The sequence below is a fragment of the Podarcis melisellensis genome (genome assembly GCF_964234715.1).
Source record: "Podarcis melisellensis genome assembly, chromosome: 17".
Classification (NCBI taxonomy): domain Eukaryota; kingdom Metazoa; phylum Chordata; class Lepidosauria; order Squamata; family Lacertidae; genus Podarcis; species Podarcis melisellensis.
The window spans coordinates 33,552,697-33,578,271 of NC_138534.1; the positions used below are offsets into that span (position 1 = coordinate 33,552,697).

Below are 25,575 nucleotides of genomic sequence, written 5' to 3' on the forward strand. Positions count from 1 at the left end.
AATCCCTGGGTTGGCTACCAGCCTGGCTGGCCTAGCAAAGAGCAAATCTGTTAACACAACAAAAAAAGTTGATGGGCCATCTAGTCCTTTGGCCTGGGGAGACAGATGTTGCCAAGGTGATGGGTGTGTGTGTTTGAGATGACAGGAAAAGGGAGTCCTGAGCAAGGATTGCTGGGAAGAAGGTAGAAGAATATTAGGATCCATCTTGGGCAGGCTGGCTGAAGGCTGGCTGCACTGCTGTGGGGGACAAGCCCCTCTTGAAATGACCATGCTAGACTCCCTCCATACAGACTGAAGGTGTAAATAGGTGAACAAACCTTACTTCTTAAAGCTACGACAGTCTCCACCGCGTCTCAATAATCCAAGGGACCACAGACCCTGGGTGAGTACTTGGAACCCCATGGACTCTTGAGGTGAGGGGAACTTTTGTAACAATATGTTTGGCCAGAATCAAATGCCCCCTTGATAACACAGAGAATACAGGGCAACAGACTTTTGCAGAAGGAACTATACAAAAAGAAGATCAGTCAATACATTACAGAGGTCTGCCACTCCTTACAGACACTTAGTTGAAATGGATGTGAATGCACAGGAAACAGATTCCATGCACAGGCATGAATGTGAACGTAACCAAGGCATGATCCAGCCAAGTTCTGGGTGTGCTAAATCCTGCCCCAATGTATCCCATATTCTGCTACAACAGGGATGGTCAATGTGTGGGCCTCCAGTGGTTGTTGGACTCCAGTTCCCATCAACCCCAGACAGCACAGCCAATGGTTATGGAGGATGGGAGCTGTAGTTGTAGAGCCATCACTTTGCTACAAGAAAAGCTACATTCTGCAGCTTGTACCAATTATCAACATTTTTTTTATTACAATTCATTTGTATACTGTACGTAATTCAGTAGGGCGTACAGTAGTACCTTGGGTTAAGAACTTAATTTGTTCTGGAGGTCCGTTCTTAACCTGAAACAGTTCTTAACCTGAAGCACCACTTTAGCTAATGGGGCCTTCTGCTGCCGCCGCACCGCCACTGCACAATTTCTGTTCTCATTCTGAAGCAAAGTTCTTAACCTGAGGTACTATTTCTGGGTTAGCGGAGTCTGTAACCTGAAGCGTCTGTAACCTGAAGCGTCTGTAACCTGAGGTACAATTATATTCCCAACTATTACACTTATTTAGTTATTAATTACACTGCCTTTCCTCCAAATAACTCAAGGTGGCATACGTAATTCTTCCACCACGCAATTTTTCCTCACAACAAGCCTGTGAGGAAAAATATATTGAGAGATTGGACCAAGATCACTCAGTAGGCTTCATAGCTGAATGGGATTTGAACCTAGATCTCGTTGCTTCTAGTACAACGCTTTAACCACGACACCATGGTGTGCTGTGCTGAAATATCATTGGGCAGCAATCTTATAATTGTTTCATGCCCGCTGGATCTTGCCCATTGTGAGAGAGTGGCGTCTGAGGCATGTTAATATCACTGATACTAAGCTGGTCAGGACTTGCCGGTTTACCTCAGTGGCATTACAAGAAAGTCCCACCAAGCTGCAACATGCAGTCAACAAAATTAGCAGCTGAGGCAAATTCTGAAAGAACCGTGGCATTTGATGAAACGAGGAGCAAAGCACATACTTGTAGCAGACTGCCCTGGAGAATTAGATAAGAAAGGCTAGAACAAAACAAGACCTCTGCTAGACAAATCCAACTTTGAAAAATATTTTATCGTTATCCTCGGTGATTTACAAAGCGATTAGTTGGTATTCAGTTTTGCAAGCATAGCTGTCACCAGCTGGGATTCGAAAAGGTATGCATCACTTCAGGCAGGAATTAGTCACAATAGCATCGTCTGGTTCACAAGATGTCCTCGAGGGAGTCAGAGAGAGGATCAGGCTCGTACAATTGCAATTTTCTGGTTGCTAGCTTCGTCAGTTCATGCAGGGTGGACTTGGGTCTTTCAGATTTCAGCGGCACCCCCTGCAAGGCCAAAATTCAGTGCTTCCCACACCTCTTGTCTTCTGTTCAGTATGTGCTCTATGTCACAGTTGCGCTGCCCTAAATTTGCCTCTGATTCGTGCACCAAGGAAATAACTAGAGAAGAAGCTACAGAGGTGGCAAAGGGATAAATTCTTCTGCTAATTCAGGAGGCTGCTGCTTTCATCTACAATGGCAAAAGCCCAATTCCACAAGTTAATTGGGAGCAGAAACTATGCAACTCCATGCTCCTAGCATCCTATCTCTCGTAGGACCTTAGGACCAAATCCACGGACTCCCTGCACTTTTCTGGAGGACATGGAAGTGAATCCGTGGGACTACCCGAAAATGTTTGCAGGTGTGAATGGTATTGAATGTGGGATCCAATTGACTTCCCTAAAAGCAGAGGAGCACAAATGATCAGGAAGGTGCAAGAAGTCCTTGTTTGGCTTTGCCTGTTTGGGGCTCTAGCGCCACCTACTGTTGGTCTCCATGTCTTCTGTCCTACCAGTCCTAATAGGCAGAGGCGGAGCTAGCTGCTCCGGCACCCAGACTGGCGCATATGTTGTGCACATGATGGCGGGGCTAGCCACCTATGGGGCGGGGCTAGCATCCCAAGGGGCGGTGCTGCACCCACCATACACTCCTTCCTCCACCAGTGCTAATAGGCAGCAGGAATCACTGCAATTATAGAAGAAGAAAAACAGGCAACAGGAAGCAAGTGAGTCACAATATTTCACAGATTCTCCTTCCATTCAGGATGCATGTCTATAGTGACTCATGGAGAAATATAACAGATGGGCTCCACTCAGAGAATGACATGGAGTAAGCTTTTTGAGTGTAAACGCTAAGTGTGCTTCCAATTTTATTTCAGAAAAATGTGCTTCTGCTATCCAAAGTATGATGAAAAAATACTACTAGAATACTAAAAAAAAATACTAAAGTAGTATGACAAATACTATTTTAATTATTGTGTAGGAGACATTTCAGCTGGTGTGGGTTTTTTTCTTTTACCCCTGTATATCTAGTCAGATAGGGACGCAGGTGGCGCTGTGGGTTAAAGCCTCAGCACCTAGGACTTGCCGATCGAAAGGTCGGCGGTTCGAATCCCTGCGGCGGGGTGCGCTCCCGCTGCTCGGTCCCAGCGCCTGCCAACCTAGCAGTTCGAAAGCACCTCCGGGTGCAAGTAGATAAATAGGGACCGCTTACCAGCGGGAAGGTAAACGGCGTTTCCGTGTGCGGCTCTGGCTCGCCAGATGCAGCTTTGTCACACTGGCCACGTGACCCGGAAGTGTCTCTGGACAGCGCTGGCCCCTGGCCTCTTGAGTGAGATGGGCGCACAACCCCAGAGTCTGTCAAGACTGGCCCGTACGGGCAGGGGTACCTTTACCTTTACCTTTATCTAGTCAGATGCGCCTATTGGAAAGTATTAAAAGCTGCATTTATTCTCCTCTGCACCTTACAAATAGCACCACAGACACTTCTACACAACCAGCAATAGGAATGCAACCCTGCAAAGTTCAAGTCAAATACCCTGAGCCGAAGACTGCCTGGCTGAGTCAAGCTTCAGACATTGTTCTGTGATTTATTTAGGTAATTTGGGTTAATGTTTCACAGCAGTGCGTTTATATTAATCTAAATGTTGGGTGTGGGGGAGTGACAGGTTGCAAAAGATCCCTTATCAGCCTTCCAGCTCTAGAGTCTATGAGGATTCTTGTATTTCCAGATGCCTCCTCTTGTCATTTTCAGGGTTCTTCGGCTCCCCTTTGCAAAACGGTCAGAGGGGAGTGGTCAGAGGGAGAAGACTGGCAGGAGGAGGAGTCAGAAGCTGAAGAGGTAACAGGGCTTAGTGAGTGGGGAGACTCTCTGGCAGAGAGCAGCCCAGAGTCAGAAAATGAAGCAGGAGAAGAATCATAGAAACAGAGTTGGAAGGAGGCCGAGAGGCAAAGATGGGTCAGGCTTATGAAGAGGCATGAAGGTCTCCCCACCATTCCAGACATCCAGCCTGAGGATTTACCAATGACTGGTGCCTAGCCTAGCGTTGCTTCCCTGAGTTCGGGTTCTGCCATGATGGGCTGCAACCACCGCCCACCCTAAGACTGGGTAAGTGGCCATTAGCAGCCAATGGCATGAAGTGAGAACATTAATAAGATAAATTTTCTGTGTTGCTGGGTGCACATTCCAACAATAGTAATGGAGGGGCAGGAGAAGCCAATCTGAGGTGCCATTTTTATCACCTGTCTGTGATATGTGCATTATAAAATACGCAGGCGCATGTACATCCAGCTCAGGGATGTCTCTTGGCTTCAGGCGTTTTCATACTACCTGTGTGTTGGCTGTGGCTGATGGGAGTTGCAGTGCTGGCTGAGACTGATGGGAGTTGTAGTCCAAAACATTTGAAGGACACCTGGTTAACCAAGGCTGCTGTACACGTTTCCAGGCTTATGTGGGAATGACAAAGGTGACTGCAGCAGCCGTCATACTTGGTGAGGAAATTCATGAAAGGAATCCCAAGCCTTCCCACTGCATCAACACAGCAAATATAGAATTCCTGCCATGTGGTATTGAGGGTAAAGGTAAAGGGACCCCTGACCATTAGGTCCAGTCGTGACCAACTCTGGGGTTGCGGCGCTCATCTCGCTTTATTGGCCGAGGAAGCCGGCATACAGCTTCCGGGTCATGTGGCCAGCATGACTAAGCCGCTTCTGGCGAACCAGAGCAGCGCACAGAAATGCTGTTTACCTTTCCGCCAGAGCGGTACGTATTTATCTACTTGCACTTTGACGTGTTTTTGAACTGCTAGGTTGGCAGGAGCAGGGACCAAGCAACGGGAGCTCACCCCATTGCGGGGATTCGAACCGCCGACCTTCTGATCGGCAAGTCCTAGGCTCTGTGGTTTAACCCACAGTGCCACCCGCGTCCCAGTATTGAGGGTATCACCCCTTTAAAGGAGCTATAAGAATTATAAACAATAATTATTAACAGCACACCTGGAGATTATGGTGACAATTTTACACACACCCCAACACTAATTTGAGCAACCAAACAATGGGGATATAAACAACGGGGATATTTATTTCTTCTCTATATTGCCTCCAGTGAATAATATCACAGAGAGAATTTCCCCTCATGAGGTCTCACATTATCTTTATTCCCCCCCCCCTTTGTTAGGAAACACGTAGGCTGGAAGTGTTTGCTTTTCCTCTGGCCTTATCGTATTTAATTAAAGCTCTTAAGAATGTTTCTGATAAAGTAGTGAGTAGACTATTCTGTGCCTTACGCAAACAACAATTCTCCCACAGTCGATGCCTTAAGAAAAGCCTTGGTAAGGGGCGAATGCTGCAGTTTGAAAGGGATTAATGGGCAGAATGTCACTTGTCACTTTCTAGCCATTATTATCAATATCCACGAAGGCTATTTCCATCAAGCCTGGCTCCCAGTTAAATTTTTCTCATTCTTGAAGTTCCTGCCCTCATCCTTTTAATCTGCTCTTGCCGGCTTCAGCCTGTGGTATGTTTGTGTGTGGTAGTCAGACAATGTTTGCAGCCCAATCCTAGGTGTGTTTTCATACTGAAGGAAGTCCCACCATGTTCACTGGAGCTTACTCCCAAGTAAGGGACTGTTTAAGACTGCAGCCTCCGTTTTGAAATACGGGCCGCCTCAGGCAGGTGAAGGGCTTGGTGGGTCAGAATAATTAACATGATATCGCTTTATGCATTGCCAGAAGAGAAAGCAAAAGAAGACACAGGTTTGTGTAAAATGCACACATGCTAATTTATCTGTATAGATGCAAATATAGAAATAATTACTATGGGAAGTAATTACTCACTCCAGTAGTGAGTCCCCTCAGCAGAAGCCGTGCAAAGCAGAATCTTCAAGGGTCCCTATTTTCCAGGGACAGTCCCGGATTTACAGAAGCCATTCCAGTTTCTGATTTGATCCCGGAATGTCCCACTTTTTCTTAGGACATCCCTATTTCCATCAGGAAGACAGGAGTGCCTGGTGTGCTCTGGTCCATGGGGTCATGAAGAGTTGGACACGACTAAACGACTAAACAACAAAATTTCCATCAGAGAAATGTTGGAGGGTATGGAATAGGATGTCCCTGTTTTCACTGGAGAAATGTTGGAGGGCTTCCACTTGAGCAGCTGGACTTTCCACCCTCGCCTCTCCCTGTGCACTGACCGAGTCAGCAGTAAATCACACTTAGCAAGCTGAAGTTAACTCTTTGCAGTCATACCTCGGGTTAGATGTGCTTCAGGTTGAGCATTTTCAAGTTAGGCTCTGCGGCGACCCGGAAGTAACGGAGCGCGTAACTTCCGGGTTTCGCCGCTCGCGCATGCGCAGACACTCAAAATGATGTCATGTGCCGAAGCGGCAAAACGCGACCCACACAAGCGCAGACGCGCAGTGGTGTCTTACGTTTTACTCAGGATGCGAACGGGTGCTCCAGAACAGATCCCGTTCGCATCCAGAGGTACCACTGTATTAGCAAAACAGGATTGGCACAGGAATGTCAGGCTTTCCCCCCATGAAACAATTGCTGAGATTAAGATCCCTGCCTCCCCACGGCCGGCTATGTCTCCTCCTGCGGCATTCTTGCCCAAAAGTCTGCTGGACCCACTGGGTCACAAGAACCAGAGAGGCAATCTTCTCGGAACAAATGGGATCATTTGTAACAGGAAGAACACGCCTCGTTAAAGTGTGCCTGTTAACGTTCCTAGGGTGTTTGGGTGTGTGGGTGTTGTGTTATCAGATATGCTTCTCTCCAACCCCCACCATTTGCCACTGAAGCCACAGAACCCTGAGGGTCAGCATTCATAAAGTTTACGACACTAACCCTTTATCTGTTTTGGCAATCAGCTGGCTCCTATTCTTTGTTTGCTGTGAAAACAGAAATCTCCCCCCCCCCCCCCGCAAGCCAGCTTGTAAGCAAATGAAAGAGCCACGATTGTACTCAGGTGTGGTGCTTTCTTCTTAATGTGCTACAGGGAAAAAATGGAGGCAATGCTCCCAGTACGTTTCTGAGCACAATTCAAGTACAAGTCTCATAGAGCAAAAAAGACGGTAAGTTAGGCTCCGAGAAGCCCAAGGTTGTATAGTGGGCTTTGTGGAATTCGAACCCGCTGTGTCTTGATCTAAGCTCAACACTGCAGGCACTATATAATTTCCATGTGAGTGTTGCAGGAGGATCCAGTCGTGTGTGTGTGTGTGTGTGTGTGTGTATGTGTGTGTGTGTGTCTCAGGTCAGAGCTCTGTCTCCACCTTTGGAGAGGTAGATCTAACGCATCTTATGGCACCTTTTTCCATTCTGCCTGATGGTGTGTAGTGTCACACACAAACACAAACACACACACACACACCACTGCCAGGACTGCCTACGCCTGCTTCCATCCGTTTTCAAATGGACACACTGCAAACTCAACCTCCTCCCACGAGCTTTTATTTCTTGAATGAAATCAGTTTCTCAAGAAGTACTTTTCAGGGCCAAATATATATATATATATATGTGATAGATCTAGATTGTGCAGTGGTACCTCAGGTTACAGACGGTTCAGGTTACAAACGCTTCAGGTTACAGAGTCCACTAACCTAGAAATAGTACATCGGTTTAAGAACTTTGCTTCAGGATGAGAACAGAAATTGCACAGCCACGGCAGGAGGCCCCATTAGCTAAAGTGGTACCTCAGGTTAAGAACAGTTTCAGGTTAAGAACGGACCTCCAGAACGAATTAAGTTCTTAACCCGAGGTACCACTGTATATGGACTGTGTAGGAAAATACTCAGTCTCCATTGATTCTATAATAAAATGCTGTGCGTGTAGGCAGCCTAAATCCATGGAGGGCAGTACAGATTGCTTTAATGTGGAATGCATTTCCAAATTGGACAACTGTGCTGCCCTAAATCAGAACACTTCAGCCATCAGATATCTCCCTGCACAGCCTTCAGCCCACAACACTCACAGCAATCAGTGTATTTTGATGTGAGCAGAGGGAACCATTTTATTTCAAACCTAGACAGGCTATGCCAACATTTTTCTCTGGGGGAAGTTGTTATCTGCAATCTTTTACAAAGGAAAAGGGAAGCTGACATTTATTGTGCAGTATTTGGAGTCTTGGTAAGGACTGTCTCGGTTATATTCTTTATGTCCCGGAACACAGAGATGAGAGAGAGTCTGTATTTTATTTTATTTTATTTTATTTTATTTTATTTTATTTTATTATTTTATTTTATTTTTTATTTTATTTTATTTTATTTTATTTTATTTTATTTTATTTTATTTTATTTTATTTTATTTTATATTTTATTTTATTTTATTTTATTTTATTTTATTTTATTATTGCATTGCATTGCATTGCATTGCATTGCATTGCATTGCATTGCATTGCATTATGGGTACATAATGCTTTGTCCAAGGCTAACCCCTAATTTGAGGGTGTCATCCATGGGTAGGTAAACTAAGGCCCGGGGGCCAGATACAGCCCAATCGCCTTCTCAATCCGGCCTGTGGACAGTCTGGGAATCAGCGTGTTTTTACATGAGTAGAATGTGTGCTTTTATTTAAAATGCATCTCTGGGTTATTTGTGGGGCATAGGAGTTCGTTCTTTTTTTTCCTTTTCCTTTTTCAAAATATAGTCCGACCACCCACAAGGTCTGAGGGACAGTGGACTGGCCCCCTGCTGAAAAAGTTTGCTGACCCCTGGATCTGTTCCCCAAACATATTTATCTGGCCCTCCAAGACCCTAATCACTTTGGTGGTGGGTCAAGAAAGAAAGAAAAATGACACAATGCTGATACAGTGGTACCTCAGGTTACAGACGCTTCAGGTTACAGACTCCGCTGACCCAGAAATAGTACCTCAGGTTAAGAACCTTACCTCAGAATGAGAACAGAAATCACGCGACGGCAGCAGCGGGAGGCCCCATTAGCTAAAGTAGTACCTCAGGTTAAAAACAGTTTCAGGTTAAGAATGGACCTCCAGAACAAATTAAGGTCTTAACCCGAGGTACAGTGCCACTGTATAGGCAGAGGACAGCACCCTGATGGAGAGAGGCAGATGACTCCATCAGATTGATCACCTAATGAGCAGAGATTGAGAGCGATAACTCCCTACCTTGACTGATTTGCACAGATCAACTAAGGCTGAGGGAGGTTGCCTGCCTCTGTGTGTGTGTGTCTGTGTGTTCTGTGTGTTTGTGTGCAGGTGATTGTATGGAGTGGCCATTTGCTCTCCTACTTTTAAGGCTTGCCAGGTTCTGGGAGATGGGTCTGGAATGCTTTCTACTGACAACGTGGCAGCCAGCTGCTGCTCCAGCTCTGCCTGCTCCTCCTCTCCCATTATTGCCCAACTCTTCCCCTCATCTGCTTGTGAGCTGTGACCTCCCGCAAACCACTGTTGTAAATCTATACTGTCTTCTTCTTCTTCCTCCCTGGAAGGTTCAGGATGAGAAGGCGGTCTCCACCACTCCTCCTTGGCTATGCACAAGGTGGCCACGAAGGAGTTATGAGCACCTGATTGGCTAGTACCTGTGACATCTTGAGGTTCCTACAGTGCCCTTGTTGAACTTTGTACTGTGAAAAGTTAAAATGATAGCCCCCCAGTGGGGTCTGGGAAATTAAAATAACAGCTCACTGATCAGAGTACTGCTGCTGCCCACCACATCTACCAAATAAGACCAGCATGGGCTTTGAAGACACTAGAACACAGGACGAAAAGGAGAAATGTGCTAAGAGAAAGGCACGTTTGGCAAACCATCACCATGATCAACTCCCACCTGGAAACCCATGTTCCCACTGTGGAAGGACGTGTGGATCCAAAATTGACCTCCGCAGTCACTTATGGACCCACTGTGAAGACCATGTTCATGGAAGACAATCTTACTTGGTTACAAGTGATCACCAAAGAAGAAGACTTTCTCAATTATATAAGAACAAACATACTTCATTTTTTATTCTATGTTTAAAGGAAAAGCCAGTGATGGATATAGATAGATAGATAGATAGATAGATAGATAGATAGATAGATAGATGATAGATAGATAGATGATAGATAGATAGATAGATAGATAGATGATAGATAGATAGATAGATAGATAGATAGATAGATAGATAGATAGATAGATATAGATAGATAGATAGATAGATAGATAGATAGATAGATAGATAGATAGATAGATAGATGATAGATAGATGATAGATAGATAGATAGATAGATAGATAGATAGATAGATAGATAGATGATAGATAGATGATAGATAGATGATGATAGATAGATAGATAGATAGATAGATAGATAGATAGATAGATAGATAGATAGATGATAGATAGATAGATGATGATGATAGATAGATAGATAGATAGATAGATGATAGATAGATAGATAGATAGATAGATAGATAGATAGATAGATGATAGATAGATAGATGATGATAGATAGATAGATAGATGATAGATAGATAGATAGATAGATAGATAGATAGATAGATAGATAGATAGATAGATATAGATAGATGATGATAGATAGATATAGATAGATAGATAGATAGATGATAGATAGATAGATGATAGCAGGGTCCTACCCACTCCTACCAGCTTCAAGATATTCCTTAGATGTAGGTGAGGTTATTTCAGAAGGCCTATTCACTATATGAAAGGGTTGTGCATGGTGTGACTAAGAATTTTGATGAAAACAACTGCTTTTGTCCTTCCTGTCGGCTGCCCACTATCAGAGAGAGAGAGAATTTGTGTGTGTGTGTTTCTTGCATCTGACTGCCCCACAGTAAAGAGAATCAAGAGGAAATATTCTCTTTGAAGTCTTTGTGCTGTGTGCTTTTTTTTAAAAAAAGTCTTAAGGCAGCAGCGATGTGTTCTTCAAAGAAGACAAGCCAACTGGATATAAAAAGCACCCATGTTCTCCTATACCCACCTGTGCAGCAGACCACATGAATTTTTTACCAGCAAAGTCTAATCAAAAAGCGCTTCTAAGGAGCATCACATGGAATGGAATGTGTGTTGGGGAGGGAAGGAAATGTCTCTTGAACAGAAATTCCAGTGTATAGAAATGCCGGCTGGGTAATCTTGAAGCCATGTCCTGAATAGCATCTCTGTGCTAATTCCTCTGTCCTCAGAAAGACAAAACAGAGGACTGTAGTCAAAGATCTGGTTAGTTATTTGAAATCAATATGTGAACTTCAGCCTACTACTGCTCCTGGCCGTGTGCCACGTTCCTTCCGTCCCATTCTGCTTCCTCCTTAGCTCTCTTCAGATGCCTTTTCCCACCACCACTACCATCATGGAGAACCATGTAGAGAGGAGCATCTTGGGTCCTTTTCTTGATCCCTCTTTTGCTCTTAAAGCTGTTAGGAGATCCCCCATTCCCCTCACAGGGCTACAATTCTCAGAGTTCCCCAAGGGATTGATTGTTAAACTTATCTGGAAATTGTAGCACCCTTTAAAAAAAGTTAGTGGAGAGGAATAATAATTTTGAAACACAGGTACTTCCTTGGGGATCTGATCAAATAGAGCTGCTCTGTACGCTTTTGAAAATTTTAGCCCCTCTTTTGCATTTTTACTGTATCGCACGCTTCTTTGAGCGCATTTATGTGGAAAAGCGGGAGCCAGAGTGAAGTAATCCATAACAATTCACTTTGTATCTCTCTTGTAAATGCATATTGAGGGTGAAATGATAGATCATGAATAACTCAGATTACCTCAGGTCTGCTCACAGGGGCAAACCTTGGTTTGTTGTTGTTGTTGTTTAGTTGTTTAGTCGTGTCCGACTCTTCATGACCCCATGGACCAGAGCACGCCAGGCACTCATGTCTTCCACTGCCTCCCGCAGTTTGGTCAAACTCATGCTGGTAGCTTTGAGAACATTGTCCAACCATCTCGTCCTCTGTCGTCCCCTTCTCCTTGTGCCCTCCATCTTTCCCAACATCAGAGTCTTTTCCAGGGAGTCTTCTCTTCTCATGAGGTGGCCAAAGTATTGGAGCCTCAGCTTCACGATCTGTCCTTCCAGTGAGCACTCAGGGCTGATTTCCTTAAGAGTGGATAGGTTTGATCTTCTTGCAGTCCGTGGGACTCTCAAGAGTCTCCTCCAGCATCATAATTCAAAAGCATCAATTCTTCGGCAATCAGCCTTCTTTATGGTCCAGCTTTCACTTCCATACATCACTACTGGGAAAACCATAGCTTTAACTATAAGGATCTTAAATCTTGGTTACAGCTCCTTATTTTGGAGCCAGCTGAAGCACGAGCCTGGATCTGGATGACACACTAAACCAAACCATGGTTTCTCACAGCACTGGGGGAGGAACAGGAATGCGGAGGGAGTGGACCGCTCCCGGCACCACTATTCCAGTAGGGTGCCACACCCACAGGCAGTGCACCACACCCCCAGAACATGCGCCATGCCCTCGGATGGCAGGCCATGCCCCTGGGAGCACACACCATGCCCAATGGGGGCACCAGCCACGCCCACGCCTGCTCTCCGCCCCCGGTAGCAGAGCATGCAGCTTCACCACTGCAGTGCAGCAAAATGGTCAGGGAGGGGAACAAAGTTGTGACCATCGCCTCTCTGGAAACCCACATGCTTGTGGGTTCATGATGTGAACCATAGGTGCTAAATAAAATTTTTAACGCTTTTTCATGACAGATTGGCCACTTTGGGTGAAGCATACATAATCGTGCCACCGTTACCTCAGACAGTACTCAAATGGTTACTTATTTTTCAGTGGTTACCCCAGTGTTATACCTATGAATTAAGGCTTCTCTCACACAACAGGGAAGGGGGTTGCTTTGTTTGTTTATACAGGGAAAAGCCTCTTTGTTGTTGTTACAGCTGAGAGCTACCACCACCTTGTGTTTACCTCTTTGCTTAGCCATTTACAAATCTCTCCTTTTGCTCAAGTAGCTAATGAGCAGCCCTGCTGTGCGGAGTTGCTGAGGTTGTTAGCATATCTTCAGAAGGAATAGTGGTTACATAGCGCTAGCTGCCATTCCTACTGAATGTCAAGCTGGTCCCAGCCTGTGGAATTTCCTAAATACATTTTCTCACCAGGAGGATCCTGTCTGATCATTCCAACCCACTCATTACATTTCCTTCATCCTTTGGTGATAGAGAGGCCACAGGAAGTGAGGAATCTGTATTTTGGATGTGCATTTTAAGCTGAAAAAAGGGGGGAGTATATTTAAGTTGCTTTATATAACAGTCTCACAATACAGAATACAGTGGTACCTCAGGTTAAGTACTTAATTCATTCCAGAGATCCGTACTTAACCTGAAACTGTTCTTAACCTGAAGCACCACTTTAGCTAATGGGGCCTCCTGCTGCTGCCACGCCGCCGGAGCACGATTTCTGTTCTCATCCTGAAGCAAAGTTCTTAACCTGAAGCACTGTTTCTGGGTTAGCGGAGTGTATAACCTGAAGCGTATGTAACCTGAGATACCACTGTAGTCATTTGAGAGTTCTCTGAGGCCTAAGTGTAAAATTTAAAACATTGTACTGGGCATTGGCGTTGTGTGGAGTTGAGGTCTGTACCTTTTGAGTGAAGTTACAGTTCTCCAAAGGACCATCTTCTCTCCAGGATGTGTGTGTGTGTGTGTCTGTGTGTTTTCAAGGTCACGATTCCCAGCTCAGCATATTTCTATCCCCTGCAAGTTTCAAATTGCCAGTTGCTTGAGTGATAAATACTGTTTATATAATTGGATTAACAGCTCCTGTTTGTCATTCGCTCATCTTGCAAATGTTCTTTTTGGCAAGTAGTGCTTTACTACCTGGGACTTGATGTTACACAGGCGGGGGGGGGGGGGCAGAGTATACAAAAATACTTTGATGTGGCCTGTAGCTTCATTTGAAGCAATCAAAATGGATTCAGTTCTTCAAGAGACTGAACAAGTCCTTACCCATTCATTTTCACTTGGTAGAATTAAGATTCTGCTTGTGAATCTCCTTCATCTGTGCAGCTACCTTTCTTTCTCACGCAAGTAAGAAAGAGGTTACATTCCGTGCCTCGTCGGCACCAGTTTTCTTCCCTTCTTTGATGATATTCATTTAAAAATAAATGCAAGAATGCTGGAAATTTCAGCCGTGCAAAACTGCAACTTTCTTAGGAGCAAGTCTCTTTGAACTTAATACAGTGGTACCTTGGGTTACATACACTTCAGGTTACATACACTTCAGGTTACAGACTCCGCCAACCCAGAAATAGAACTTCATGTTAAGAACTTTGCTTCAGTATGAGAACAGAAATCTTGCTCCGGCGGTGCGGCAGCAGCAAGAGGCCCCATTAGCTAAAGTGGTGCTTCAGGTTAAGAACACTTTCAGGTTAAGTCCAGACATCCGGAAAGAATTAAGTACTTAACCTGAGGTACCACTGTAAAGCTTGCTTTTGAGGATTGGGCTGTCAAGCCACAAACGTCAAAGGGTGGCAGTAGTTTCAGAGATAACTCACACAGGGCTGGCCCAAAACATTTTGGCACCTGAGGTGAATCTCAAAATGGCACCCCTCTTCCCCAGCAGGGAAGAAGAGTTGCGTGCAGATCTATATCAGGAACAAGGGGGGAATGACTGCAGATATTGAGAGATGAGGCCCTTATTTGGGTGCCATCACCCACTGAGTTTTTCCTGGTGGTGGTCCCCATGACATGAGTAGGATATACAAGAGCTACAAAACCGATTCATTTATATTAGCTGGAAAAACATTTTGTTTATTTTCCCAGGCTACTAGAACAATGCTCTTGCATGCAGCCCTTCTGCTTCGCCACGTCTGTTTCTGATTTTGATTGATGTTGATTGCATTACTGTATAGTATTATGTTGCGAGCCACCCACAGGACTCTTTTGTGGAAAGGCAGGATGAAAATCTAAACATAAATGTAAATAAACAGAGCGGTGCCCTTGCGCGAAAGGTCCCAGATGACCCAGAAGAAGGATGGAGCAGAGAAAAATAATAGGTTTCCTTTTGAAAAGCTGTGCCTCTCATTTCAAGGCTTCAGCATCCCTTAATTTATATACTGAGAGATGTGCCTCCTATTTCCAAAGCTCTAATACAGAAGGAAGAAGCCAAGAGCAGTTGATGTCTCCTTAAATTAGGAGCAGCGTGGCATGAGATGACTCAATATTGACATAGTTCCTGCTGCCACTGTATTTTTACCAGCAGTGAGGTCTGTTCATAGTCTCGACATCATCCATATATTAATATTGTTACAAAAGGTGCCTCCCTCTCTCTCTGCTGAGCGGTAACAAGAGCCCATGGGGTTCCAGGTCCTCACCCAGGGTCTGTGTTCCTTTGGAGAACTGAGACGCGACGGAGACTGTTGTAGCTTTAAGAAATGTGGTTTATTTACCCATTTACACCTTCAGTCTGCATGGAGGGAGTCCAGATCTTACAGCATGGTAATATCAAGAGGGGCTTTCTGCCCCACAGCAGTGCAGCCATGGAGTCTCCCAGCCTGCCTTCAGCCAACCTGACCAAGATGGCTCCCAGTCTTTCCTCCTCTTCCCAGAACATCTTGCTCAAAAACTCTCTTTTCCTGTCCACACCCAATTACCCTGGGCAACCTTCCAATACCCCTGTCTCTGTTCACACCTCGGGGCAAGGAGGAAGGACAGTTCTCTTACATTGCCAATGGCTCACCTTGTCTTGTTTCTTAATGGTCCTAGCTTGGCCAAGTCATTTTACATAGGCTACTCCAGGAATTCCTCTGCAGCCTGTATTTCTCCCTTCACACCCCAAACAATCAAATCCTACCATTTATTAATTTGTAGGGTTTAGGGGAGTCCCCCCCCCCAAAATCAATAACAATATACAAGTAACATACGGCTTTGCCCTGGAAACAAATATACAGTTCTACCTCAGCAACGTTGGTCTTTAAAATGAGTTTGGGGAATCCTGAGGTTCCTTCAAAGCTTAACAGGGAGTTCCCCCAAAAGAAGGAACAGTAAGATAAGCTTACTGGAAAGACAGCTTTCAGTACAAAATCTTCCACTGCAACGTAGAGCCACAGTGGGTATTATCTGGGCTAGGATCTGATCACACAGAGTTCCAACAGGCCTTGTCAGTGCCGTGCATGTTCGCCCCCTAAAGACAAGTCCAGCCAGACAAGGATGCGATGGCAGATGTGAGGAGGAGATACCACCCTATTTTGTGGAAATATTTACAACATCTAATTAGGAGGCTGCACCGTGGGCATTGGTTCATGCAATGCGTAATGAACTTCTGGAATTCATTAGTAAGTTGGTGACGGCTTCTAGTTTAGACGCCGTTTTAAAAGGATTAGGCAAACTAATGGGGGATAAATGTATCTGCAGTTATAAGCCTTGAGAGCTGAAGGGAACATCTGTTTTCAGAATACAGATTGAGAAGAATTTTCTTAGGTCCACATTTTAAAGAGAAGCGACCTGATATAGCACCTTCCAGATTTATACATGGGCTGGAATGCAATTAGGCTTAGAATTTTGCTCTTCTGCAAATTTTGCAATACAGTTCTCAGCTAAAAGATGTACCAAAATGCACTAAAATGTGCATTTTAGGATAAAATAGATTTAGAAATGCATACACCGAAACATAAAATAGTATTTAAGTACATATTTTGTGATAAAATACATATTTAAGCATGTAAGGGTAAAGGGGACCCCTGACCATTAGGTCCAGTCGTGACCGACTCTGGGGTTGCGGCGCTCATCTCGCTTTATTGCCTGAGGGAGCCGGCATACAGCTTCTGGGTCATGTGGCCAGCAGGACTAAGCCGCTTCTGGCCAACCAGAGCAGCGCACGGAAACGCCGTTTACCTTCCCGCCGGAGTGGTACCTATTTATCTACTTGCACTGTGTGCTTTGGAACTGCTAGGTTGGCAGGAGCAGGGACCGAGCAACGGGAGCTCACCTCGTTAGGGGGATTTGAACCGCCGACCTTCTGATTGGCAAGTCCTAGGCTCTGTGGTTCAACCCACAGCACCACCCGTGTCCCTTATTTAAGCATGTAGTTAAATACAATTTCCCATATGGTCCATTCATCTGCCATTTGTTCTTAATGCAAAAATATCACCAAATGGACTTATGTGGCACAGACTGAAAACAGACTGATCTGTACATCCCAAGTTCAAAAGCCCTGTACTTCTAAAAATCACATGGGGCAAGCAGAGGAAAACCTTTGCCTTCGTATCCTTGTTACAAACTGCCCAAGATATCTGCCAGAGCACGGCTGGAAACTGAAAATGATGGACTAGATGGATTCTTGGTATGATCTTACAAAGATTATTTTATACAGTATTAGTTTTAGATATTGTATGTCCTGGTAGTTTAAAATGTTCTGTTCTGCTTCGCCTTTGGAAACAGTGTGTATTAATCTGACCTTAGGAGGACCAGAGAAATCTGCTACTCTTACAGCATTCTCTTTTGCAGATTTTCACAGAGTTAAGCACCCAGCTATGATCAACAATCTCATCCACTGCTACTACCCCACAATTTAAATTCTGCTTTTTGAGAGGTCCACAAAATCCTCATGTTGAATATCCAATTTTACATGCAAGTAAGTATTTTTCTAAAATTATATGTTCACTGAAAATCCTAAATTGACTACCGGAGAGTAAATTGTTGTCTAGTACTTTGCCTTTGCAGTGGAAGTAATTAGGATCCAGAATGTGGCACCAATGTCACAAAGAGGCACAGAAGTGCTTATCTGACAACCCAAACCTCTGTTGCTGGCAGGTTATAGTAATCTGGCTCGGATAAAGAGATCTTTGTTGAAATAATCAGCACCACCCAGGTAGGTACACATACTTGTCCCTTGGTCTTGGTGTTGATGGCCAAGAACAAAAAACCCAAAAAAAACATTTCTACTGCATCTGCGGTCATGTGTCCTCAACAAAAGTGCTTGATGGTTCTTTGTTCTGGATAAATGGAAGAATGCTTAATCCGCGAAAGTAAATAAAACCAGCCAATGATGCCAGAATTGGATCCTGTAACTTCAGTTACCTTCATGTACTGACAAAAATATTGTCTGAACTCATACAGCTGCCTATACACTATGCCTTTAGCGCGTATTCAGAGCACACCATTTTCCTCAAAGAATTCTGGGCACTATGGTTTGTTAAGGGTTGCCTGGAATTATAATTCTGTGAGGGGGAAATTTTGTCTCCCTGCTTATTTAACTTATATGCAGAATTCATCATGCGAAAGGCTGGGCTGGATGAATCCCTAGCCGGAATTAAGATTGCCGGAAGAAATATCAACAACCTCAGATATGCAGATGACACAACCTTGATGGCAGAAAGTGAGGAGGAATTAAAGAACCTTTTAATGAGGGTGAAAGAGGAGAGCGCAAAATATGGTCTGAAGCTCAACATCAAAAAAACGAAGATCATGGCCACTGGTCCCATCACCTCCTGGCAAATAGAAGGGGAAGAAATGGAGGTAGTGAGAGATTTTACTTTCTTGGGCTCAATGATCACTGCAGATGGTGACAGCAACCACGAAATTAAAAGACGCCTGCTTCTTGGGAGAAGGGCAATGACAGGCCTAGACAGCATCTTGAGAAGTAGAGACATCACCTTGCCAACAAAGGTTCGTATAGTTAAAGCTATGGTTTTCCCAGTAGTGATGTATGGAAGTGAGAGCTGGACTATAAAGAAGGCTGATCGCCGAAGAATTGATGCCTTTGAATTATGGTGCTGGAGGAGACTCTTGAGAGTCCCATGGACTGCAAGAAGATCAAACCTCTCCATACTGAAGGAAATCAACCCTGAGTGCTCACTGGAAGGACAGATTGTGAAGCTGAGGCTCCAGTACTTTGGCCACCTCATGAGAAGAGAAGACTCCCTGGAGAAGACCCTGATGTTGGGAAAGATGGAGGGCACAAGGAGAAGGGGGCGACAGAGGACGAGATGGTTGGATAGTGTTTTCGAGGCTACCAGCATGAGTTTGACCAAACTGCGGGAGGCAGTAGAGGACAGAGGTGCCTGGCGTTCTCTGGTCCATGGGGTCACGAAGAGTCGGACACGACTAAACGACTAAACAACAACAACAACAACGAGGGGGAAATTGCAGTGGCCAGAATTCTTTGAGGGGGAAAATGTGCTTCTAATGCGCTTTAAAAGTAAACTGTGCACACATCCTAAGTAACCATTTATTCAACAGGCCTACTGTGTAATGATTACTAGTCGAGAAGGTAGGATTCCTCTCTTTGCCAGAACACAGGAGGAAATCCAGCAGCCTCTGTAGTAACTTGGATACAGCCCAAGGCCAGTCTTTCCCAACCTAGTTGTGATGGCCTGGGATTTGAGCTGAACCTGAGGAATCCCAGCCTGCACAGGAGTCCCCGCCTCCAGAACCAGCTGAGCCGGGGTTGGAACCTGAGCCTGAAGGGTCCTCACCTGTGCTGGATCCTCAGGTGCAGGCATCAGCTGAAGCTGCTCTGACCCCTGAGGTGATGGAGGACCCATTGCCTGCAGGTGCTCCACTCTCAGCCCCATCAGAGGAAGCTGAGGTTGCCTCTGGGTCCGGTAACCCTCCAGCCTCTCCTGAGCTGCAGAGGCTCAGGGCAGAGAGGCGGAGGGAACTAAGTTCCCGCAGGAGGAGTGCTCGCCTCCAGGCCAGGAGAGGCGAGGCACCTGTGGACCGGGGCCGCCCTATGCCTGGGGGCAGATAAAGGCAGGCAGCCACAGTCCCAGGTTACGGGAGCAACATTGTTGGTAACCTGTTCTGGCCAGCACCCTGTCCTGCTCCTCTGCCAATGTTCCTGACCTCACCCGACTCCCTGCCTTGGAACCCCTCTTCAGCCTTGATGGATGGCCTCCATACCCCACCCTTGACCTCGGACTGGACTCAGCCCTCGCCGCACGGTAACCCCCCCGGGACCAGCACACTAGTGATCTCCAGATATTTTAGACTAAAACTCCTATCGGCCCCACTAAGCACAGCCATGCTGCTTGGGGCTGATGAGACGTGTTGTCCAAAACATCTGGTGGCAGAATGTGATGGCCTGGGAATCCGATTCAGAGGCTGAACCGGAGGAATCCCAGCCTGAACAGGAGTCCCCGCCTCTAGGGCCGGCTGAACTAGGGCAGGGCCTTGATTCTGAAGTGCCTGCACCTGTGCCGGATCCTCAGGAGCAGGCACCAGGTGAATCCACTCTGGCTCCAGAGGTGGTTGAGGACTCAGTGCCTACAGTGAGTCTCCCCCTGGGCCCAGTAACCCTTCAGCCTCTCCTGAACTGCAGAGGCTCAGGGCAGAGAGGTGAAGGGAAGTGGTTTCTCCCAGGAGGAGTGCTCGCCTTAAGGCCAGGAGAGGCGGGTCTCTTGGGGACCGGGGCCGCCCCTGGCCTCAGAGAAAATAAAGGCCAGTCAGCCCGGTCCCAGGTTGCAGGAGCAACGTCGTTGAAGAGCTGTTTTGGCCAGCATCCAGTCCTGTTCCCCCAGAGTTCCTGTCCCCGCCCGGCTTCCTGCTTCGGACCTCGCCCCGCTCCTTGTGAACTGTTTCCAGGCTAGTGACCCAGGACCGGACTTTGACTATGCCAACGGTAACCTTCCCCCCGGGACCAGCACACAGAAACTCCAGCTCCTGGGGGTCAAGCCCAATATTTTTGGGGTGGGGTCTGAGTCCCCAATGCCCCAAAAGCTCAGAGGCGAAGCACGGAGCCAAACATGGCGCAGCTCCAGTTGCCGGCTCCTTCGGCTCCTCCTGCTGCCGCAGAGGGAAGGAGGGTCAAACCAGCCTCCCACCTGTGGTGAAGCCAGGAGGAGATGGAAGAGGAGCTGCCATTGAAGGAGATGGAAGAGGAGCTGCCAGCCATTGAAGCCATGCTTGGCTCCATCCCCAGCTCCTCCCAACATCCTGACATCATGCGCGTGATGTCACACACACCCATCGCCCTTGCAAGCTGGCGCCTCTGTCTGGTGGGCACCAGGTTGCGTGTGATGGCCTGGGACTCGGAACCAGAGGAGTCTCAGTCCGCACCAGATCCTCTGCCTCAGGCGGCATCTGAACCAAGTCTGGGGCCTGATTCTGAAGAGTCCCAGTCTGCACAGATTCCCCTGCAACAAGCACCAGCTGGGCCGAGTCAGGGGCCGGAGCCTGCCCTGGCTCCAGATGTAGGGATTACCTCGTTGCCTTTGGCTGGGCAATCACTTAAAGCTGCTCCACTACCAGTTGTGTCAGGAGAAGCTGAGGTGGCCTCTAGGTCTAGTAACCCACCGACATCTCCTGAGCTGCAGAGGCTTAGGTCTGAGAGAAGGAGAGACCTGAGTACGTACTCGCAGGAGGAGTGCTCTCCTTCGGGCGAGACAGGGAGGTGAGTCACCAGGGGATCAGGACCGGGGGCTGTCGGACCCTGCTCCAGGTTGCAGGAGCAACATTGCTGTTTGCTAGAACCTGCCTGTGACCCTGTGCCTGACCTAGCCTGGTTTCCTGCCTTGTGACCTGCCTTGGCTCTGTCGGATTGACACCTCGCAGAATCCTTGGATTCGGGACCGGACTTGGACCGCATCGCTCGTGTTTACCCCGGGGCCCAGCACACTGAGGAAAGTTAATCTAGATTGTGAAGCCATGGGGTGCCCCATCCCAGACAAGACACTGTAATAAGACAATCTGATGTTTACCTGGAAGGAAGTCCTACTGAACTCAATGCAGCTTCTTGCCTCCCCTGCAAGAAAATGGCACAAGACCGCAACATTAATTTCTTCAATATGATTAAATATTAAATGGTACGTAATGAAATGTTGTGCTAAATTCTGTTAGAGGACTCTGGAATCTTGGTTTCTAAACCACAACGATTAAAAAATAGTATCAAACTTGTCCATTGCTCCAAGTCACTAGCAACAAATTTAAAACACACATGTAAGTAAAAATACATTACAACCTAAGCACATTTACACAGAGCATCACACACACCCAATAGCGGCAGCAGAAAGCAGCCAGTTGCCATTGTCGCTGAGCACTAGACAAAAGCAGCATTGTCCCCTCATTTTTGAAGACGTATTTTATCCTAGGCAACAGTCCCGTGCCATTCTGTTTGTGGGCTTTTTGCCAGCTGCGATCAGGAATGCTGTCTGAAGCTAATGACAATAATTGGGATTTGCAAAATGGCCAGTTCTTTTCCAAAAGGGAAAACGCGGCACAAAAAGGCTCATCTGTTTATGATAAAGCCCTCCAGGCCCTTCCAAGTTAACACACGAAGACAAGAGTTTTTATATGACACAGCTCTATTTGGGGGAGACTCAGTGACTTAATGGGGGGGGGAAAACTTTCCCTTTTCATGCTCCTTTGCTCCATCCTTTGGAGGCCGGCCTTCTAACAAAGCCCTCCTATTGTGAGAGGCATGCTGGCGCAGCTGCAGGTGTCCTGGTAGCGACACAGGACAAAGCCCATTTGTTAATCAGCCTTGTCACAAGGCCCGTGGTCCCCTTCTCCAGGCATCGCCACAGCCTTCAAAAGCAAAATCTACACATTCGGTCAAAAGACCTATTCTCCAAGGATTTCTTAGCGAGTACTGTCCCTGGGGTATGTGTATGTAAAAGCAGGGGTCTGTCTTTGCCCCAGTGCCCAGATCTGGCTCCTGGTCAGCTTGGCGATTCTTTGAAAGAATCTGTGTGGAGACTGTTGAGGCATTAAGAAGAAGGGGGACGGCTTCCTTTTAGCCCCTTTCAAGATAAAGAAACCACCATCAAAACTCTTTGGAAAGTAAAATTGTTAAAGGGCCATGTCCCTAGAATGGATGGGTTACACCAAGTTGACGTTATTCATTCAGTAATACTATATTTATTTTATATTCATTCAGTAATACTCAGTAATGTTATATATTCAGTAATAGTAACATTATAAAAAGTGTCATTTTTGTGCATGTGCGCACACACTTAATTGTAGGTTGCTTCAAGACTTTTGGGTAACGTTCGGCTAACAAGTCAAATACAGTGGTATCTTGGGTTAAGAACATAATTCATTCTGGAGGTCTGTTCTTAACCTGAAATTGTTCTTAACCTGAGGTACCGCTTTAGCTAATGGGGCCTCCCGCTGCCACTGCGCCACCACTGCCCGATTTCTGTTCTCATTCTGAAGCAAAGTTCTTAACCCGAGGTACTATTTCTGGGTTAGCGGAGTCTGTAACCTGAAGCGTCTGTAACCCGAAGCGTCTGTAACCCGAGGTACCACTGTAAATAACAACAGCAAACAACACCTTGCATTTTCTCTAACAAAATCAATGTGGCATACATGCCCCACTTTTATCTTCAGAATAAAATAGTCTTAGCGCCCATCTGAGTTCCGGCTGGGAAAAAGACCCTGGTCTTGTGTAATCTCAGGTTTGTTCATTATCTTATCAATATTTGTATTATTGTCAGCACTGGTTAGTCACTTGTCACTGTAACCATTTTGGAAGCTTCCTTATACCGAGTCAGATTATTGGTCTATCTAACTCAGTGCCTTCTACATTGACTGGCAGCTGGTCTTCAGAGTTTCAGGCAGGAACTCTTTCCTATGTGGAGAACCTGGGACCTTCGGTTGTTTTTTCCTAAATGATTTTTTATTACGTTTTACAATTTTATGATCCTTACAATGACATTATCTCAAAGAAAAAGGAAAAATACAATTCTCATACTCTCCCCCCATGACTTCCCTCAACTTCCTCTTCTGGTCCTTTACCTATTAATTTCTCCTGCTTATTTTATTAGGGACACGGGTGGTGCTGTGGGTTAAACCACAGAGCCTAGGACTTGCCAATCAGAAGGTCGGTGGTTCGAATCCCCGCAACGGGGTGAACTCCTATTGCTCAGTGCCAGCTCCTGCCAATCTAGCAGTTCAAAAGCACATCAAAGTGCAAGTAGATAAATAGGTACCACTCCAGCGGGAAGGTAAATGGTGTTTCCGTGTGCTGCTCTTGTTTGCCAGAAGCTGCCTAGTCATGCTGGCCACATGACCCGGAAGCTGTACGCGGGCTCCCTTGGCCAATAAAGCGAGATGAGTGCCGCAACCCCAGAGTCGGCCACGACTGGACTTAATGGTCAGGGGTCCCTTTACCTTTACCTTTATTACATTGTTTAGTTCACTTCGTTACAATGTTTCTGTAAGTACAATATAAATGGTTCCCAGTCTTTTTTGAATTCTCTATTGTCTTTGTCTCTAAGTTTCCCCAGTTAGCTTCACCATTTCCGCATAGTCCATCAGTTTTTCTTGCTATTCTTCTTTAGTTGGTATCTTGTCGTCTTTCCATTTTGGAGCAAGTAATATCCTGGGACCTTCTGCATGCAACTCAAATGCTCTGTCACTGAGCTGTGACCTTTCCTCGGTTTTGGCAAGTGGTATGTCATGTAAGTAGTAATGTCTTATCTTATTCCTTACCACCCAAAGACATCCTAGCTATTTGCTTTCTGCCAGTCCCAAGAATACACGTGTACCCGTTTCCACTGACGGTCCCATGCTGAAAGGTGTAGGCAAAGGACCCCTGACAGTTAAGTCCAGTTGCAGACGACTCTGGGGTTGCGGCGCTCATCTTGCTTTACAGGCCTAGGGAGCCGGTGTTTGTCCGCAGAGTTTTTCCAGGTCATGTGGCCATCATGACTAAGCTGCTTCTGGCGAACCAGAGCAGTGCACGGGAACGCTGTTTACCTTCCCACCGGAGCAGTACCTATTTATCTACTTGCACTTTTAGGTGCTTTCAAATTGCTAGGTTGGCAGGAGCTGGGACTGAGCAATGGGAGCTCACCCCGTCGTGGGGATTCGAACCACCAACCTTCTGATCGGCAAGCCCAAGAGGCTCTGTGGTTTAGACCACAGCACCACCCGCGTCCCTGTCCCATGCTGAAGGCCTGCCCAAATTCCAGCAACCCAGAATTCCAACAATCCCTTTTATTGTCACAATAATCCTGTGAGGTACCTGTGAGGCTGACCAAGATCACCCAGTGAACTCCAATGACTGGGTAGCGGCTTGGACTCAAAAACAAGTTCAACACGCTTATTAAACCCCACCGCTTCTGATTGATGGCTTAGTGAACTGAGGGTTAGGCGGAGGACAAGGGGTGTTTGTGAAGCTCAGCTTTCCCTCAGAATTTGCAATTGTTTAGCAAGCTTTTGGTTCCTATTTTTTTATATATATAAAAATCTCTGCAGGTCGCTTTGAGACACTTGTTAAAAGCAATGAGTAATATCTTAAGAACAACATACACCAAGAAGGACATAAAATCCATTTGTTATTCATATTAATAGTATAAGTCACGAAAGTACTTCAGCAACAACAACGCTGGGATTCAATCCATACAATTTATTTTGCCCTGTCTTGATAAAGGGTTCCATGGAGATGAGCTATTTAATATTCATAAAGCTTTCTGCACACAGATGTTAAAGAAAGGCTGGAGTGATTAATTGATTGGCCACTGTTGAGCTAGCGTGTAACTGGAGAATTACCTTTGTTGGAGTAGATTCAGAAGCCATTGGAAGGTTTTGTCAGGAATCTACTAAATAAAAGATTCCCATGTCTTAATGACACAGTAGTGTTATTGTGGCCAGTGGTTCAACAATTTCTCTGGAGAACTAAAAAAGGCACAAATGCAAGATGTGATATTTCTGTTTCAGCATCCTTTTAGTGAGAGAGATGGGGAAGATTTGCC

At 45.9% G+C, this 25,575-nt stretch overlaps 2 protein-coding genes across 3 annotated transcripts in view; both read left to right on the plus strand.

Moving 5' to 3' along the window:
* The window catches only part of LOC309359720 (low-density lipoprotein receptor-related protein 2-like), a 96,489-nt gene extending 93,506 nt beyond the window's left edge, over positions 1-2,983 (plus strand). The window contains exon 34 of the transcript XR_014163917.1: positions 2,739-2,983. The gene's annotated coding sequence lies outside the window, so the exon portion shown is untranslated. The remainder of the gene's footprint in view (positions 1-2,738) is intronic.
* A 401-nt stretch (positions 2,984-3,384) lies between these two features.
* PRAG1 (PEAK1 related, kinase-activating pseudokinase 1) overlaps positions 3,385-25,575 on the plus strand; it is an 81,806-nt gene continuing 59,615 nt past the window's right edge. Inside the window, exons 1-2 of one of the 2 annotated variants that reach the window (XM_081893775.1) lie at positions 3,385-3,572; positions 3,729-3,815. The gene's annotated coding sequence lies outside the window, so the exon portion shown is untranslated. Of the gene's footprint in view, positions 3,573-3,728; positions 3,816-3,865; positions 4,083-25,575 lie in introns of those variants that run through there. The other variant, XM_081893776.1, reaches the window with a different exon arrangement.